Here is an 18,970-nt window from a genome sequence, read left to right as displayed (position 1 = left end):
AAAAAATTATATAAAATTTTTTTTAAAAAGTATATTCACAAATTTAACAAATTTTACAATCTAAAAAATAATATAATTTTTTTTTAAATTTGTGAATATTTTTTGAAATCATTTTTAATAATTTTTTAATTCTCTTTTAGGAAATTTTTATCTAGAATTTTTACTTATTTTATGAGCTCCATGCATCTACAGCTTATGCGCATTTAATAAAACTTATTATTATTTTTCTTAATTTTCTTCGTCAATCTCTCTTTTCTTTTATCCAGTTTATCCTTATTATGGTATTATATAAAATACCTACTTTTTGCCACTATAGAAGAATAATCATTTTAACAAGGAAAAAAGAATATCGCAAAATACATAATAGCATATATAAGAGTTAGCTTGTGCAAATTATTCATTAAAATAAATTAGCTGACTTTTTAATCGTGAGTAACTCAGTTTAAAAAAACATAAATGATGTGTTTGATGACAAAGGATCTTTCTCTATTGGAATTGTATAAAAAATAAACTAGGTGTTTTTATGCGAACGTAAAATTTAATCATTAAAAAATCGTGGTAAAGAGTTACCAGTAGCTGATTTAACATACTATTGAAGTTTAAGCAAAAAATACTACTTAGTTAATTAAAAAGGTTTTCTTTTCTCACTTTTTTTTCTTCCTCAGTTGATTAACAGACACTGAATAGGGTAAAATGTTAAAAAAGAATTACCCTTTTTATATTTTCAAATCATCGCAAAATGACTTTGCAATACTGAAAGAATATTAAATAAAATCTGCTAAAAAAGGGAGAACATTGTGCAGGAAATACAAATTAAGTGTATTCTTTTATGTTTCAAAAGGTTGAAATATAATGCATAATAAACAATAAAAAATCATTGGAAATTCCTTTTTTACTTATATATTAAATTCCTTGAAGTTATCTTACACTGATGTTATCTTCAATATATAATTAAAAAGTAACTCATGTTCTTATGCTCATTCCTAACTATAAAACCTTATATCAAAAAAATAAATATTCCATCTCTATATTTATATTTGTATCGATTGTTAGATAATTTTAATGTTTGTATATTTGTGTTTGTATATAGATCACTTTAGCAGCTGAAAATATAAATTAGATAATTTCAATAATTCAAAGTGTGAAATCTACAATTCTAATAATTAATAATATTAATTAATTTAATTAATTAAAATATTATTTAAAATAATTTTCAAATTAATACTGTTTATTTAAAATTTAAGTATTAGCATCAATAAGAAAGAAATTTAAATTACGAATTATAAATTTTTATTTTAATAATAATTTCGCTTAATTTATAAAACCACAGCATTCCATTCCATATATATTAGTTATAGCATATATGGTTAACCAAAAAATTGATAAAAAAATTTCAAAAACTCGATTTTACCCTAATTTTTTTTTAAACCCTAATTTGTATTTGTATTTAGATCACTTTAGTAGCTGAAGATATAAATTAGATAATTTCACCAATTGAAAATGGGAAATCTATAATTCTAATAATTAATAATATTAATTATATAATTTCAAAACTGAAATTATTAATTCATGTTAAAAAAATTTCAGATCAATACTGTCTAAGTAAAATGTAAGTATCATCGTCAATAAAAAAGTAATTTAAGCGACGAATTATCAATTTTTAACTTAATAATATATTCTTTTAAAGAAAATCTAAAATATCGAAGCATTTTATTCCATATATATATGAGTTAGAGTATATATGGCAAACCAAAATAATTAAATAAAAACATTTCAAACACTCGATTTTACCTTAAATTGTTTTTGTTTTTTTCTTCCTAAAATGAACCTTTGTTGCTACGTTTTGAACACATACTTTTAATTAGATTATAATTAGAAACACATCACAGTTCCGCATAAAAAGGAATTAGTAAAGAAGATGCCAGTCAGACTTTCAGTTAATTACATGAAAAATTTCCGCCTGGGCCTGTTCAGTAAATTGATTTTCTCTAATGAAGACTTCTGACTGATTTTCCTTTTTTTTAGGATTTTCTTTTCTTTGATAAAAAAAAAGTAAAAGCGGATGTTTTTGTTTTCCTAAAAACTAATTAACAACCATACTTGATTGTAAAAGAAGGCAAGGATTAGGTATCTATGACTTTAATACTTAAATTAATGATTCCGTGTTTTTGCTTACAAGGAATAAAACTAACATCGAATTATTAACAGCGTTTGATTCAAAAAGAATTCTTGTTTCCAAGAATATTACTCTCACCTTTAAATTGTTTACTTGATTAAATCTTATTAATTTTTCTTTTTTTGTTCTCTTTACTTTTCGCAAATTAATGAAGTAAGAGCAGAATAATGAATAAAAGAGGTATTTTCCAAACAATTGCACTTTGGCTAATGCTTCAAAATCACGAAAATTTATAGCAATTTTAATTTTGATTGAGCTTAAGTTTTAGGTAAATTATTTTAATTAGCATACTTGTTAATTTTTTATTTCCTTTTTTACATGAAAGATTTTATTTATTTTTTTAATTTTTTTAAAGAAATACAGTGGAAAATAAACTTGATATATTTACCCAAACGCGGCCTGTAATTATGATTTAGAAAAATACTTTTAATCTCCCTAAAACACATAGTACCCTTTTTGCACGTTCCCAGAAACTCATGATGTTTAAGTAAAATCATATTTTGTTTGTGTGAAATATTCTTTACAAACATTCTTTAGACTAAATTAAAAAAAAATTAAGCATTCTTGATTTGTTTTTAATTTCATTTAAATTATAATATTATTTAAGACTTGCTAATTTATGAAGTAGGTTTTTTTTCGATCATAATACTAGTTCCTAAAAATAGTGTTAATATTGTTAAAAAAATCATGTGGTTAAAAAAAAGCGCCTTCATGTCCCCGAGACCGGTATTTTGAATATGATGGCGTATGTCATGCATAAAATGTTAAGTGAAGATGTTCATTCATTGTTTGCTTTTAAACAATTGCTACGGACAGGAGAATTTTTTCACTTTATTAATACAGTTCTCTGGAAATAGTTCCGAAACTGCCGTCGAATTATTATTCCTATCCATCTCAACAATAAAACATAGCCTTATCATATTACTAGGATTTTAATAAGTCAATCGTTGAAGACCAGCTAAATTACATTTCCTTCAGTTGAGGAAAACCATTAAGCATTAAAGGGAATTTTCAAAAAACTTTAGCAAAAAATAAAAAAAGAGAAATTCTAATTAATTATTCAGATTTAACATAACTGCTGATTCATAGAATTTCTCAAGCGAAACTGAATCCTCAAAACATTAAAAAAATTGGCAACAAAGAATTAATTGAAAACATGTACTAAAATTATAAGTTGTTGTTTACTGTTGCTGTTCTGAAATGTTTCCACGTCACTTTAACTTCTAGAAGCATGTAATTAAGTAAATGTTTATGTTTGCGCAAAATTTAGATTTATCATTCCGCAACGGTCAAATTTCTCCCATGTAACCAGACTGTTGAAAAAGTCTGCTTTCCTTTATTAAATCATTAAAGGTATCATTTAATACAGATGGTATGACTTGTTTACTGTTGCTGTTCAGAAATGTTTCCGCGTCACTTCAACTTCTAGAAGCACGTAATTAAGTAAATGTTTATGTTTGCTCAAAATTTAAATTTATCATTCCGCAACGGTCAAATTTCTCCCATGTAACCAGACTGTTGAAAAAGTCTGCTTTCCTTTATTAAATCATTAAAGGTATCATTTAATGCAGATGGCACTCTATTATTTTGGAGACATTTCTCTGTAATATTTTATGCACTGTAATAAGTTTCAAATTAAATTACCTATATTCTCATATAAACAGAAATCCTGTTATCATCTCCAGAAATGAGAGAGTTTTATCAGTGTATTTATTTTTTTCAGTTGCTAAAGATTTAGTACGTATAGGAAATTTTCTAATCAAATTGATTTTTCGTCATGAACGAAAAGAATATTATCAGAATTAAAATAATAATAATAATTAATATTCTCGAATATTATGCAGTTTCCTAAAGTGATATTGCTGTAGTCAAAAAACGCTAAATATTAAAACCAATTTTTTACTTCTTATATCATTATATTTCAAAACCGGCGTTGAATACCCGCCCTTATATTGTATTTTCGGCAATATTGGTAATTAATTTAATTGCCTCGAAAATTTAAGCCTAAACCAGAAGACAAGGGACTCCTAAATTAAACATCGGTAAAAGCGCAAATTGGTGAATGATATTTTGAGTGAAACTAACTCGCATGCTTGTTAAAGGAAGAGAACACGAGTCGCCACATTTTGAGAGCTGAGTAGACTATTGTTTGAGCAATCCCCACTCATATTTATTGTTTTGCTCCATTTAAAAGTCATACCATCGTAATTGTCCCATCTTTGTGCAGAGATATTGTTGTAGTTGTTGTAATTTATGTACGTTGCACTAGAGCTGCGCAATGGGCTATTGACGACGCTGAATCCCTGATGATGATACGAAGACATGCCATCACAGTTTTGATTCTCTGTAGAGGAGATGGCTCATCCGCTTTAATAGCCCGATGGTCTGACACTTTACGGTAGAACAGGTTAACGAGAACCAATACCGCTCTCACTCGGTCCTATCGCCGACTGATCAAATTGGTCACCCACCAGCGCATTACACGCAGTCAGTGATGCTTGACTTCGGTGAACTGCTACACTGATGTTTTGTTCTTGTGTCACTTTACGTCACATTGAATCTCCATACGCTTGTAATCACCCCTTATTTTTATTTCCCAATAAAGTGAATTGTGGTGTTATGTTTTGAAAGCGGCACTGTATGTCGATGAATATACCAGCTAGTCTTTTCCTTTCAAATTTTTTTATGACTAGATTAGCATACCCCGCCATTGCACACACACCTTTATTTTTTTCTAGTGGAGGTGCGAGCCTTGTTGCACAGAAATTCCGTTGCTCACAAGCAACACCTCTCGCCCTTGACTTCGGTGATCTGTTGGGAGCCGTGTCTTAATGATCAGTCTACTACCGGACTTATGCAGAGAGAAATAAAAATTTAAGGATTCATTTAAAAAATGCCAATTGCTGAAGTTTACTTTTACCAATTCACTAATTTCGAAATAATTTTGTAGAGCATCATAACATATACATATCGTCATACGAATACGTCATACATATTTAAATGTATTTGTCAAAACTGCGAAGAAAAATCAACGAGAAGCAGTTTTTAAAGAAATTATTTTTCAGCGTGATATTTACAAAATATGAGTACAATGTATATCAAGTAAGACGCACTTAATCTACGAGCATTTTAATAACAATGCAAATGATGCGAGAATTTTCCAACGCTTGGGAGAAAAAATGAAAAAGTTCCTTGATTTTTCCACGATGCTTACATCAAAAGCTATAGCTCAAGTAGTTTGCAACCAGAACACGATCTAGGAAAAATTCACACAGCAGAGAATGAAGTCTTACATTGTTGGATTTTAGTGACATTATTCTTTCATTATAATGGAGTGCCTTTCTCCAATTTGCATTCATGACCTTTCGGTGGAAAGTTCTCGATACCATCAATCATTCTCAATCGCCATTCAACCAAGCACATAATTCAATTTCTCTGTTTGTGACGAAACTGCTAAGAATGCTACCCACCCAACTTCGCCAAAATAACGCGCCACCAAAAGGTACTTATTAAAGCTATTGTTAAGAAAAAGAGCCAAACTTTTCCTCTATTCTTTCTTTTTCCATGCACTGGTAGAGAATTTCAATCCTCTTTTCTTGCCCTTTCCTTTTCTTTTTCTTGTTAAATGTGATTTTTTCCCCGGGAGTAATGGGTTAATCAATGAGACAGATTGAGCGACACCAATTGAACTATTATTTGTTCATGTTGCCGATTTCCTTTTATGCAGCAAATTTCGGTGGGAGGAAATTCCCTGTTCAACAATCTGCTAAGATAATAATAGTAATTTCTGTAAGTTTGTTATTTTCGTTTTCAGGAAAAACGCTATTTCTCACTTACATCCTTTCTCACAGAAAATTACTTTCAACCCTTCGAATCCCTGAGCTTGAATGTGATAATATATAATTTTGCAATAAACACAAATAATAAATAAGGAAATCTTCAAGGATAGTACCGGTATGAGCAGAGAGTAACATATAGTGTGTTCAATAATTACCGATCNAATTTGGTAATGATTTTGAAAAAATTAACAATAAAATATGGTTTTATGATATGTGGTCATAAGAACTGTATTTTTTATATATATATATATATGTGTGTGTGTGTGGTATTTATTCTAATTTTGCCAATCTAGTTAAACAATCTCCCACAATACAGTACAACGGATTTTCGAGAAGAAGAAACAATGTCGTCGTAGATTTGGGAGAACGCGTTTCGTCACAAACCACATGATTTCGTGACAGAATGATTCTCAAAATCAACGAATTATTGTTTAAGGATCTCTAATTCGTCAAAGGTGAGAATTTCATTTTTGAGAGAATTAGGGTTCCAATTTTCCTCTGACTTTATCATAATAAACTGTCCAGAAGTTTCATTAAACCTAATGCTTTTATGTTCTAGAATTCAAAAAAGAAAGATTTTAATAAATTTTTATTAATTTTTGGATATTTAAACAGCATTTGATGTTTTTTTTAGATAAAGAATCTAAATTCTTTGTATATATTTTAGGGAATACAGCAGAACTTTAAAATTGTAAGAATCTATAGTTTTGCCTAAATAGAATTTAAGTTTATTATTTAAAAATGCAAAAATTAGATAAATTTAACTTCTACTTTTAATAGCAACGAGCTTGATTTCAAACTAGGTAAAAGTATAGTCTGAAATTGCAACACATAAAAAAGCTTATAACTAGAGTTTGTTTAATAAATATGTAAATGTTGATTTGAAATCTAAAGAAAATTTGCATTTTCTTTTTAACTTTATGTCAGAATTTTTTAAATCTGTAACTGTGACAGGGAAACATTTTTTACAAAAAAATGCAGCTGCTAATAGTTAATTTTTTTAAAAGAAAAAAACAATAAATATGTATAATTTTAATTAAAAATATAATATTAAGACAAATCAAAATAATTGGAATAGGGTGTAGGAGATTGTGTTTCTTTTTTTCTCACTATGTCTAGACAGCTACTTTTTTTTACAGCTTTTAACAAACAGTAAGCATTTAAATAAATCTTAATATTATGATTTATATTTTACTATATAAAAATTAGTTGAAATGATATTGCCATTAAATATTTTTACCTGCCCTTTTTTAAAACAATTTATAAATTATAACAAAATATTTGTTGATCCATCAGTCTGTAAGAAAAATTAAGAAAAAAAAGATCAAGATAATTAACAATTCATATTTTTTAAAAAATTCTTATTTATTTTTATTTTTTATTTTTCTTTCTTTCTTATTAATGTCTGCATAGAATAATCGTTGAGAAAATTTAAATAAAAGGAAATCCCTTACTTAATATTTAATGAGATACTTGTTTAATTTCCAGTGGAAACTAAGAAAAATTTTCAAAATTATTTTTAGAACAATTTTCAAGCCAATCAAACTGGTTTTGGTGTTCTTCTAAATTAATTCATGAAACATATACTTACTAAGGTCTAAAGCTATCATTAAAACTTGACTGCACTTAAAATTTAATAAATCAACTCATCGTATAGAAATATCAATATTCTTCGATACATAGTAATATTTTTTTCAATTTAACTAGTGTAAATCTTACATTTGTTTGTATTTTCGGAGCCAAAATGAAAATTATACATTTAGGATTATAACGTTTCTTTAAATATCATTATCATTTATACTTGCAATATCATCATGTTCGATATTTATCGTTAACAATAGTATGTACAACATTATTGCATTCGATATTGATCGACATTATCGCATTCGATACTTTGCCTATAATAATCGTTATACTTCGTTGTCGTTATCCACTCGAAAAGTATCGTAAAACCCGATTTTTTTTCTTTGTAATCTCCGTAAAACATCAGATCAATATCAGATTTGCGGCTTCATCAATGACTAATTTCGTAGTTCTATAATTATAAACATAACTCTAAAGACAACTGAACTACGTGATATAACACCGAAGCAAAATCTTCTTCTAAGAGGTATTTTTGAGGGAGCATTACAACAACAGCCGCTCATGATTAGCCCGACGGCAGGAGAACACTAACCTACATTCCGACTATCACTGGTGATATATAATGTTGCTGGCTCGAGATTTGAACAGGGTTGAACCATTTCAACCTGGGTCACCACATTAAACAGATGCAAGTGAACATTGGTAAACAACCCGGGTCTTCGGCATGGTATAAACGATTTTTATTTTTATTTTGTTTATTTCCAATGAGCTGCACAATCGGTCTCGCCGATGAGCAGACCTAGTGCGTTCTCTAGAGGTGGTATCCACTCTTTCAGGACCATCACAATGGGTGAGATACCGTTGACCATGTTAATTTGGACGTCTAGTTTCTGCCTCACTAGATGGCAGCACCGAGACTCTATTCGGATGCTAAAATGCACTAGGAATTTAACTTTGTGGGAAATGCCAAGAGCCAATCTTTTACATGCCGCATAATCATACGGTAGGGCCGCTGAGGAATTTCTGCATCCCGAAAATCCAGTGTCTGGGCTGGGGATCGAACCCGCAAACTTGGGCTCAGAAGGCCGACAACTAACCAACTGCGCCACGCAGCCACCTTTGACGATATATCGTGGGATATTAACGATATATTATGGGAATAATTGTTATCGCAATTATTAAGAGAAATTCGCGCTTCGCTATGCATCGATTGTTCTCTCAGCACTAGTTAACAAGCAGTTTCTGACGGAAGGCACATCTTTTCTGTAAGTTAAATTTTTAAAGTCAGTTTTAATAATTTATACAACTTGTATAAATCCAAAACTGTAGTGGGATGACACAAAATGTAAATAAATTATTAGTCTTACAAAATGCAACATAAAATTACATTACATGTTTTTCAAAGATTTCTAAGTATTCAGTAAAATATACGTAGGGAATTTCAAAAATAAATAAAATAATGGTATGAAAAGATTTCAATATGTTACGGTAGCTTAGAATTTTTTATAAGTTTTCAACCATTAACAACATCTGGTAATAAGGATATTCGTGGTAATGATATCTTTCATCCCCTAAGCGATATCTCGCCAAAGTTTCTTTTAAAATTTATGCGCGAATAATAGTCGTGCGCTTGAATCCCAATTTTTGATGCCAAATAATTCTCTTTTTTTATTTCAATTTATTTTATTTATTTAGAAAAAGTTATGCATCGCAAAATGTTAAAATTTCATCATCTTGTTGCAGGATTGTGTTCGAGAAATAAAAAATTCAAGAAGCAATAAAAATTTTCAATATGAGATTATTGAAAAGTTTAGTAAGGCAGATAATTATTAAAATATTTTTTTCTCTTTTTTATAAATAAAATAAATATTTTTTATTTTTATGAAATAATTAAAAAAAAAGTATTTTTACGTTTTTCATTTATGTAAAACTTGTTATTTATCGAGTATTTTATTTACTCACTATTATTATTATATTCTCAATTTAGCTATTAAAAATATTTTATTCATCTAGCTTTTATAAATTTCACATACTTATGCATGTTCAGAATTTAAAATTATCAAAATATTTGATTTTGAATATTTTTTTCTTTAACTAAACTAAATAAAAATTCCTATTTATTTTAATTTTATAATAGTTAACTTTATTTTTATTTCTATNGATATATATATATATATATATCATGGATATTACGCTTTTGTTCCAATTGATAAAAACTGAACATTCCATTTTTGAAAATATTTTGATTTAATTATTCAGTAAAAAACGTGTATTTAAATTCATAATAATAAAGAACTTTATAAAATATTTTATAAAAAAAATACTACGAGATTGAAGGTAAAAATCAAAATAAAATAATAATCTGAAAGAAAAGTTTGAATTGATGATCGATTGAGTATCATATGCTGTAAATGGAAATTTTCAGATAAAAATTAAGAAGTCATAATTCAATCTTTTTTTCGGTTACTTTTTAACAAAGAATATAAAAAACGTAAAAAGGTTAAGGAAAATAGTTTTATAATAAATAAAGGAAATATTACCGAATTAATTAAGTGAAAAAACAGTTATTAACTGTCATAAGTTGAAATAATCTAATAAAAATAAATATATAAAAGAACGTGATTAAATTAGAAAAAAAATTAGTACAATAAAATTTAAATGAATGAAAATAATATGGTTAGAAAATAAAAAACTAATGGAATTGGTTTACTTCTTTAATGGGATTAAATTTAAAATATAATATAATTCTTAACTTATGATCTTCTCAAATATAATACTTGTCACAAAAAATAATATAGGAATTCGCCTTCAGTAATTTCTCTTAATAGTTTCCTTTGACGTAATTAATAATTTAATTTGCTATTTTCATTTATTTCATTTAATTAATAAATTCGATGCTTATTCATAATGTATTTCCTTAATACTATTATTCCTAAAATTCAAATTAAGATATTAAATACATGTATCAAATTTTAAGGATGAAGACCAGTGCTTAGAAAGAAATTTTAAAATGCTGTTAAAATCACATTCATGGGCAAGCTAAAAAACAGCATTTTGGTTTCGATCCTGGTACAAGAACCCTCGTTCTGTCGGTCTTGAGATTGTTAGATTAGCCTTCTCAGCAATAATATGTGCACAACTTCAAGGAATTTATTGGCTTTATTAGGTGGGCCTTGTTTGCATGATAAAGTTCTGGTTGTTTAACCATGTTGGGGAAAACAAGTTAATAAACGGTTTTTTTAGGGTTAACAGCTTGAATACCATCTTATTCATGGTAATTTGACTGTTTAGTTTTAATAACGTAAAATAACAATTTAAAAAGTTGTTTTTTAGACACTTTTTGGTTAAATTTCTAAAATGCAGCAATAAAAAAAAATAGTAACAGAAAAAAACCGAGAAACAGAAGAAACAGACATTCAAAGTAAGGAATTTTGAAGAATTCACTCCGTTTTCGCTTTGCATGTTTCAATAGAAAATTCCATAAAACATATTAAAAATTAAAAAATATATTTTTGCAATGTCTAATAAGTTTATGAAAATAAGTAAGTTCATTTTAAAATTCCATTGTCTCCCTTGAAACCATGTTATTATAGTTAAATTTGTCATCAACCCTAAGAAAAGTATTTGAGAAAAATTGAATTTATAACATATAAACAATTTTCAAACGCTTCTCCCATTTTTCACTTTATATGAAAAGTCCATAAAATTAATTAAAAAGTTTAAAAAAAAATTTTTTTACATTTCAAAAGCTCATTATTTCTTTTTAAAAATCATGCAATTGTAGTAAAAAATAATCATCTGTCCGACTTATCGTAACAGAGAAAAATAGAGTTTATGACAATTAAAGTGAAAGTATTTTTAAACATACTCCTTTTTTGTTCTTATTTTACAACAATAAAGACCATAAAGCTTATTAAGGAAAAGAAATTTCATTCTTGATGCCAAAAAAATCCACTGTTTTTTCAAAAAAAATGTATTTTCTAAGTCAAATATTGCCATCAGCTTCACAAATCGTAACGGAGAAAAATCGTATTTATGACTTAGAAAGTAAGCATTTTCGGGCATATTTTTATTTTTTATTTTTATGCCTTCCAATAATAAAGTCCATAAAGCTTATTTAAATGAGTTAATATCTTTTATCATCTTGCATAAATATCCAAACTTAAAATACCTTTCGAGTATTGAACAGGAAAAAAGGCAATGAATAAGATTCAATGCCTTGGAGGTAATATAAAATGCTTTCATAAGCGGAACACAAGGCATTTTTACTCAAATAAATTTGAATGGAACATAAATAACGCGCTTAACAACCAGTTGTATAATTCAACCATTATACCAGTAATAACATATAAAGACAATTCTCCGCTGAACACTTTCATAATAAAAATTTTGAATTAAAACATTAAAGATGATTTAGATGAAGAGAGTATGCTAGACAAAGTTTCTGAATAAAGCTTTTAATTTATTACGAAGCATTTCTCTTCATAAAAAGCAAAACCTTAACTCTGAATTCCTTCAACGGCCTTTAAAGAAGAATGAAAAAGCAAATTCTTATCTCTTTTACCATTGAATTTTCCATTTATCACAATTTTTTTTTCTTGCCATTTTACATTAAACGTCCCTTAAATGAGGTGATAAAAGTCATTACTCTACGCCAAGCGTACGTCAGAAGCCGTAGATTTACTGCCTCCTGCCCAATTTTAATTTCAAAGCTGGCGATGGCTTTGCTTTGATTTTAATTTAGTTATTTAAATGATGCTAAGATTAAGAATCTCCCTAGATGTAGGTTTTTGTTGCATACAAATAAGCTATAAAATTACTTATTTGATACAGTGAGAGCATAAACTTAGCATCTGAAAGAGTATTGAACTGATAACTGATACTTTACTTGTTTTTGGTTTTTTATTGTTTCATAACGCACTTGATTTAGTGAATAAAAAAATTACTCTGTACTTTCTTTATTTAATATTACTCTGATTTCCCAATTATACAAAGTTCCCTAATTTAAGTATTTTCAAGGAAAAATGTGTTTTTATTCCTTACAAATAAGCTATAAAATTACTTATTTGATACTGTGAGAATTCAAACTTAACATCTGAAAGAGTATTGAACTGATAACTGATTCTTTATTTGTTTTTGGTTTTTCATTGTTTCATAACGCACCTGATTTAGTGAATAAAAAAATTGCTCGGTACTTTATTTATTTAATATTGCTTTGATTTTCCAATCATATAGACGAAGTTCTCTAATTTAAGTATTTTTGTGACAAAATGTGTTTTTATTAAATGCAAATAAGATATGAAATTACTTATTTGATTCATTGAGACCATAAACTACACATCTAAAAAAGTATTGAGCTGATAACTGATATTTTATTTGTTCTTTTAAAGGTTTCACAACGCGCTTGTTTTAGTGAATAAAATAAATTTACTTGGTTCCTTATTTATTTGAATATTACTTTGATTTTCCATTTACATAGGACTCTAATTTAAGTATTTTTGAGACAAAATGTGTTTTTGTTCCATATAAATAAGATATAAATTACTTATTTGATTGAGTGAGATCATTAACTTAGCATCAAAAAACGTAATGAACTCATAACTGATACTTTATTTGTTTATTTAAAAGTTTCATAGCGCAATTGTTTTAGTGAATAAACTAAATTTACTCAGTACTTCATTTATACACAAGTGGGCGACCTTTGTGCTAGAATACAAACTTAGGTAAGCAACGTTTAAGAACACAAAAAATATTTATATTAATAAATATTTTTCGTGCTCTTAAACGTTGCTTACCTTAGTTCAGTACTTCATTTATTTGAATATTACTTTAATCTTCCAATTATATAAAGAAAAGTATCTTATTATTTATAATACAAATATAATTTTTGTTACATAAAGCTAAGCAATAAAATTACTGATTTGATCCAGTTAGATTATAAAATTAACAGGTGACACATTATTGAACTAGTAGCTAGCATTTTATTTGATTTTTAGACATTTAATAACTCACTCTTGATGGTATGGGGTGTTGAACTATGGATGTTGCTTCGTAACTATAATGACCTTCTTGTTATAAACTTCAAATGATGGTATCAGCGGGATTTTATTTTATTTTATAACAGTCATTGAACAGCCGACCCTATTTTTTGGATTTACGACTATTAATGTACTTAGTAATTTTGAACCCAAACCAGAAAACAAGTGATCTCTTATATCAAGTATTGGGACAGAGTTGCATTTGTGGAGGATTCTTTGATGATACTAGCCCGCATTTACGTCACATGGAGTGGAAAACCACGAAAACCTCCCACGGTTATCCTGGCGACAAGGAAAGTATAATTCACGATCCGTCTACCATTGAAGATATTTAACGTCATTACTGTGGTCGGTGCAAGCCGGGTGGGGATTTCATATCTAGCAACCGTCTCTGGAATTCGAACCCGGTTCATCTCATTTGAAGGCGGAAGTCCTATCCACCTATTAGTTGAATTTGTAGATTTTCTTGACAATCCCATTAACTGAAAAAATTATTAAAAAATAAGTCAGCGAAATAACTAATTTGTTTTAAGATTATAATACTCATAATAATAATACATGTTTTAAAATAATATTTTGCCCGAATAGCTTCTAATGAGGGGAAATACAATTTTAACTTCAATCAAAAGAATAAAAAAAAAACTAATTACATCCATTAAATACATTGAATGACTTAGTAGACTGTATAGTTCTATTGATACTCCATAGAATTATTAAAACTAAAGATTCCAATAAAAACTCTTAAAAGGAAGCTTCTCTTCGAAATAAAACTAACCACTCCTAGCCGTTATTTCATAAATGACATTCCCGAACTAATTTAGGACATTACTTTTATAAACCATGTCTGAGCTATAACTGCTCTTTGCTGCTATATCCAACAATCGTACCATTTTCTTCAATCTTGAAACATTGTACTTATACCCTAAGAGCAATGAAAGAAACCATTAATCTTATGACGTCATAAGATCTATCAATGGTTTCTTATTATAGACTTCCATCTGGTACCAATATTGCAGTAATTCCCAAAGCACAAATTCTAGTTTTACGCTGCGAAACTTCAAAATGTCTTTTAACTTTATAACGAAATCAATCCGAAACGCAGCACGATCCAGTCAATTACATAAAGACTTTTGAGTACTTTTAAAACTGACTGTTAGTGTGCTAGTAGTACACTATGACGTATCGAAATATTTTTTTTTAATTTTGCAATGAGAAACCTGCATGCGCTGGGTAATCTTGAAATGCTGATTACTTTGAATAGCTTATCACTTAAAACTATTGAAAATCAAATCAGCATTTAAAAAATTGACCTGAATTTTCTAAATTATACCTTAAAATTAGATTAAAACGGAACTAACTTCATATGACGCAAAAGATATAATGTTAAAATTCATTTTCAGAATAAATGAAAGGAACCGAACCACAGCTTGCCATGTAGCAAAATGTTGGTGTTAATAGACGTGTTTTGATTTTGATCTTATTTATTTGTCAAAATTGCTTTAAAGTTTTGTTATAGGATTTGGAATTTTAATAAATTTTATAATTTTAATAAATCTTAGCTCCGTTATTTATTTATTTTTTAAATTCTTAAAAACCTACTCCCCTGACACAAAAGCATACCTGCCAACTTTTGATCCCTTCCATTATGATTTTTCCCAGTGGTAGTGAAATGGAATTAAACTTTTAATTGTAAGCAAAAAAATGTATTGTATTTGAAAAAACTTTAGCTGACAAACTTAAAAGTAACGCTTAATTATCTATATGCTTAATTTTTTTAAGAATAGTGGTGATCAAAATCATTTAAAAAATAAGTTTATAATAGGAAAAGTAGTTTATATTTACTACCACTTTAAATATAAAAATAAAACTTCACGCCAAATGCGTAAAAGTTGGCAGGTATGCAAAAGTGAATATTTTTTTTCATTTGTTATAATATTTCATGAGAAAGATTTTCAGTCTTAAAATGTTTACTAGAGATACAAATGTTTCTTAACTCCTTCATTTTTTATTTAATTATTTCTTTTTCCTAATTCTTGAAGGCGTTTACCCCTTTCATTCCTTTTTTCAACACTTAATAACTTTTTCCTCCGACAAATAACATGAAAATGAGATAAAATATTTTTTAACTCTAAAATTTAGATTTCAATATAGTTAAAAAAACAAGTGAATATTCTTTTTGGATTCAGAAATTAAAATAAAATGATATAAGTGGATGAATGAAAAGAAAATATTCATTAAAAAATACTCGTGCACAATTATCCTCTAAGAATAAAATCCGTTCATTTTAAGGAATTAAAAAAAATTACGCTTGATGGCTTTGCTCCAATCCTGACATATTTCTCCTTTTGGAACACTAGAACCAAATTTGTATTATGAGTAAAATGTCGAGTTGCTGCGCTGCAATGTGATACAATATATAAATGTGAGTCGCGCTAGGGGTAGAGCGTTCGCCTTCCAATAAGGTGAACCTTGATGGCTGGTCCATACGAATTCCGCATCCAGCTTGCACCGACCACAGTGCTGACGTGAAATATCCTCAGTGGTAGACGGATCATGTGTTAGAGTCGCCTTTCCGTCAGGCTAACCATGGGAGGTTCCCGTGGTTTTCCTCCACATGTAACGCAAATACGAGTTAGTTAAATCATAAGGTCCTCCACGAAGGCAAATTTCCCCCAGTACTTGAGCCAGGAGTTCCCTTAACTTTTGAATTGGGTTCAAAATTACAAGGCTACCTAACTGAACATTAGTAGTCGTAAAATCGAAAAATTGGGTCGGCTGTTCAACGACGGTTATAAAATAAAATAAAATATCATACATGCATCAAAGAATGTAGCAATGGAAAGAAGTTCAGCCCTTCGAATACGTAACTAACGCGAGGAGTTGCTGGGTGTGGTACGTTATACCAAAAACTCAACTTACAGGACAACTCTACATGCATGGTTGGGTATGAAGCTCTCCGGCAACTGCCATTTTTTTCTTTCTATATCAAAATGTCTTAGTAGATTTGGTCAACATGAATGATATAAAAGTATTTTCATAGAAATATCTTTAATAGTACAGTACTGTTCATTAATAGTGTAAAAATGTAGATCAAACCAACAATAATCAAAAACCGAACATTTTTCTTCTTTACCCCAACCCCAGTAGTTGTTGGAAGAAGAGGTTGCAAATCCATTTAAAGAATCTCAGGTTTTGTACTCCTAAATGTTGTTTTCTCCTTTATACACAAGAACTTAACCTTACATAGGGGGACTGGTTCACATTATGCCTATGGAAGCTAGATTTCTTCCCTACTTCTTCTTCACTTGTAGTTAGTGCATGAAGCCATTTTTGAGAATTTGTATTTATGTTCTTCTTGGGGTCTTTGTATGGGTCATTGTAATGTGCTGTCATTGTATCGGAAGGTGATGGGAATCGCTGTGTACCCTAATTCTTACGTCATCAGAGGAAAATGGAACTTTTGTGTTTTTGGGGGAGAGGCTAAACAAGAGATTTTAAATATTAGCTACAAAATAACTACTAACCTTATTGATCTGAAATTCATGTTTATCGTCAAAAAATGCAATGAATTAATGTTTTAAATAATAATATTCGAAGAAACAAGCAGGTATCGTATTGCAATGTTAAAAAAGAGCAGGAATGATATTTGATACATAAAGCTAACTGCACGATGTTGGCTGTGTTCCACGCGAAAAGAAAATAAGCTCTTTAAAAAAAATTTAATTTGTGTGTAATTGAAATATTTTCGTTCTAAATAAAATATAAAATGCGGGTTTGAAATATGAATAAAAAGTACAATGCATGTAATCATTTATTCCAAGAGGAAATTATTTCTATCATTGATTACTTAAGAAAGGTTTTCTTCCGGCATCACTTTCGTGTTAATTCACAAAGTACTATGTTCAGTTAGTCTCCGCAAAATTCAAAATATTTACTCATTTATGTACTTACTTTTTTAAGCTAAATTACTCTGAAATGTAGTACAATTTAGGTGATTATAAAGAAGACTTTTAGTGGTTTTTAAAATGATTCAAAAGAAAAAGTAGTACTTCATCAATAAATTCTGAAAAAAAAAAATGTTTTTTTGGTTTTGTTTTTCTTCTTTGTTTTGTATCATTAAGAGGGGGAAAATGTCCACTGTTTCCTAAAGTAAATTACAGGACACAATCTTTGAATGTTGAAACCGAGACACAAACAATTAAAATTACATTAATAAAGAAAACAATTGTTTCGATGTATTTATAAATTAAATACCTATACTGCAAAAGATTCAGGATCAAATTACTGCAAAATACGGCAGCCTTCAGGGTGTCAGTATTTTTTACAGTGAAATGCATTTTATCGTAAAATTTTACTGAACACATTTTATGATACCGTAATTTCTACAATAATATTTACTTTGAAATTTGTTAATCACTAAATATTACAGTAAAAACTACGGTAAAAAATTTTACTGTAAAATGGATTTTACGGTCGATGTACTCAGAGTGCTTGTACTTTTTTACCGTAATTTGATGCGGACTTTGTTACAGTGTTTGTGCGAACTGGAATCTGCAGTTTGCACAAGCACTGTAAAAATCCTCATCTGCATAAGAAATTTTCTTTAAAGTTATGATATTTAATTATCGTCCACATGATCTTGCTACTAATTCAACATATTAAAAGAGAATAAAGTATTCTCACTACAGTTTAGTCTAGATGGATAGTTGTCAATATTATATTTATATCTTTTACTTCATTTCCATGGGGCATTTAAAAGTATAAATTCTGAAACTAACATCAAAAATTTTTTTACTAAACTAGTATTAAATTATATTTGAAATATTTTATCATTTTTACAAATTTTCAAAATAATAAATTTAAAAACTTCCATATATAACTTAACAAAGTCAACTGTATTATACACTACTTGACAATTAACTTTGACAGCTAAAAGCGTGAAGTTCCTTCATTAGATTAAATTTAATGAATCAAGCAATGAGCGTTTCGTTGGAAAAATAAAAGCAAACGCGAATCAAAATTGCTGCAGTACTACTCATATATTCGTTAATATTCAACGCAAATTCACAGAAACAAAAGAGCTCTTAATGTCATGGTTTAATTTTCGAAATTAATTTACTCGGTTGGCTCCAACCTTTTCCTCTGTAAACAACCACATTATTGCAAACTCTAGGATGCGAGACTAATTTAGCTGCCGAGTTATGTGAAGCTTTTAAAACAAAGGATCTTCATTATATGCTGTATCCCAATCAAAGAATTTGGGTATTTGGTAGCATTGTCAATAAATATATACTTTTAAAGTATAAAAGAATTTATTATTGCAAATAATATAT

The 18,970-nt window shown here is 28.5% G+C and overlaps 1 protein-coding gene across 3 annotated transcripts in view; it reads left to right on the top strand.

Moving 5' to 3' along the window:
• LOC107447483 (leucine-rich repeat-containing protein 24-like) overlaps positions 1-18,970 on the top strand; it is a 475,982-nt gene that overhangs the window by 443,597 nt on the left and 13,415 nt on the right. The window lies entirely within an intron of this gene.

This window comes from Parasteatoda tepidariorum, chromosome X2, assembly GCF_043381705.1.
Source record: "Parasteatoda tepidariorum isolate YZ-2023 chromosome X2, CAS_Ptep_4.0, whole genome shotgun sequence".
In the NCBI taxonomy this organism is placed as follows: domain Eukaryota; kingdom Metazoa; phylum Arthropoda; class Arachnida; order Araneae; family Theridiidae; genus Parasteatoda; species Parasteatoda tepidariorum.
The sequence above is the reverse complement of the archived record's forward strand: the minus strand, read 5'-3'. Positions and strand labels throughout refer to the sequence as shown.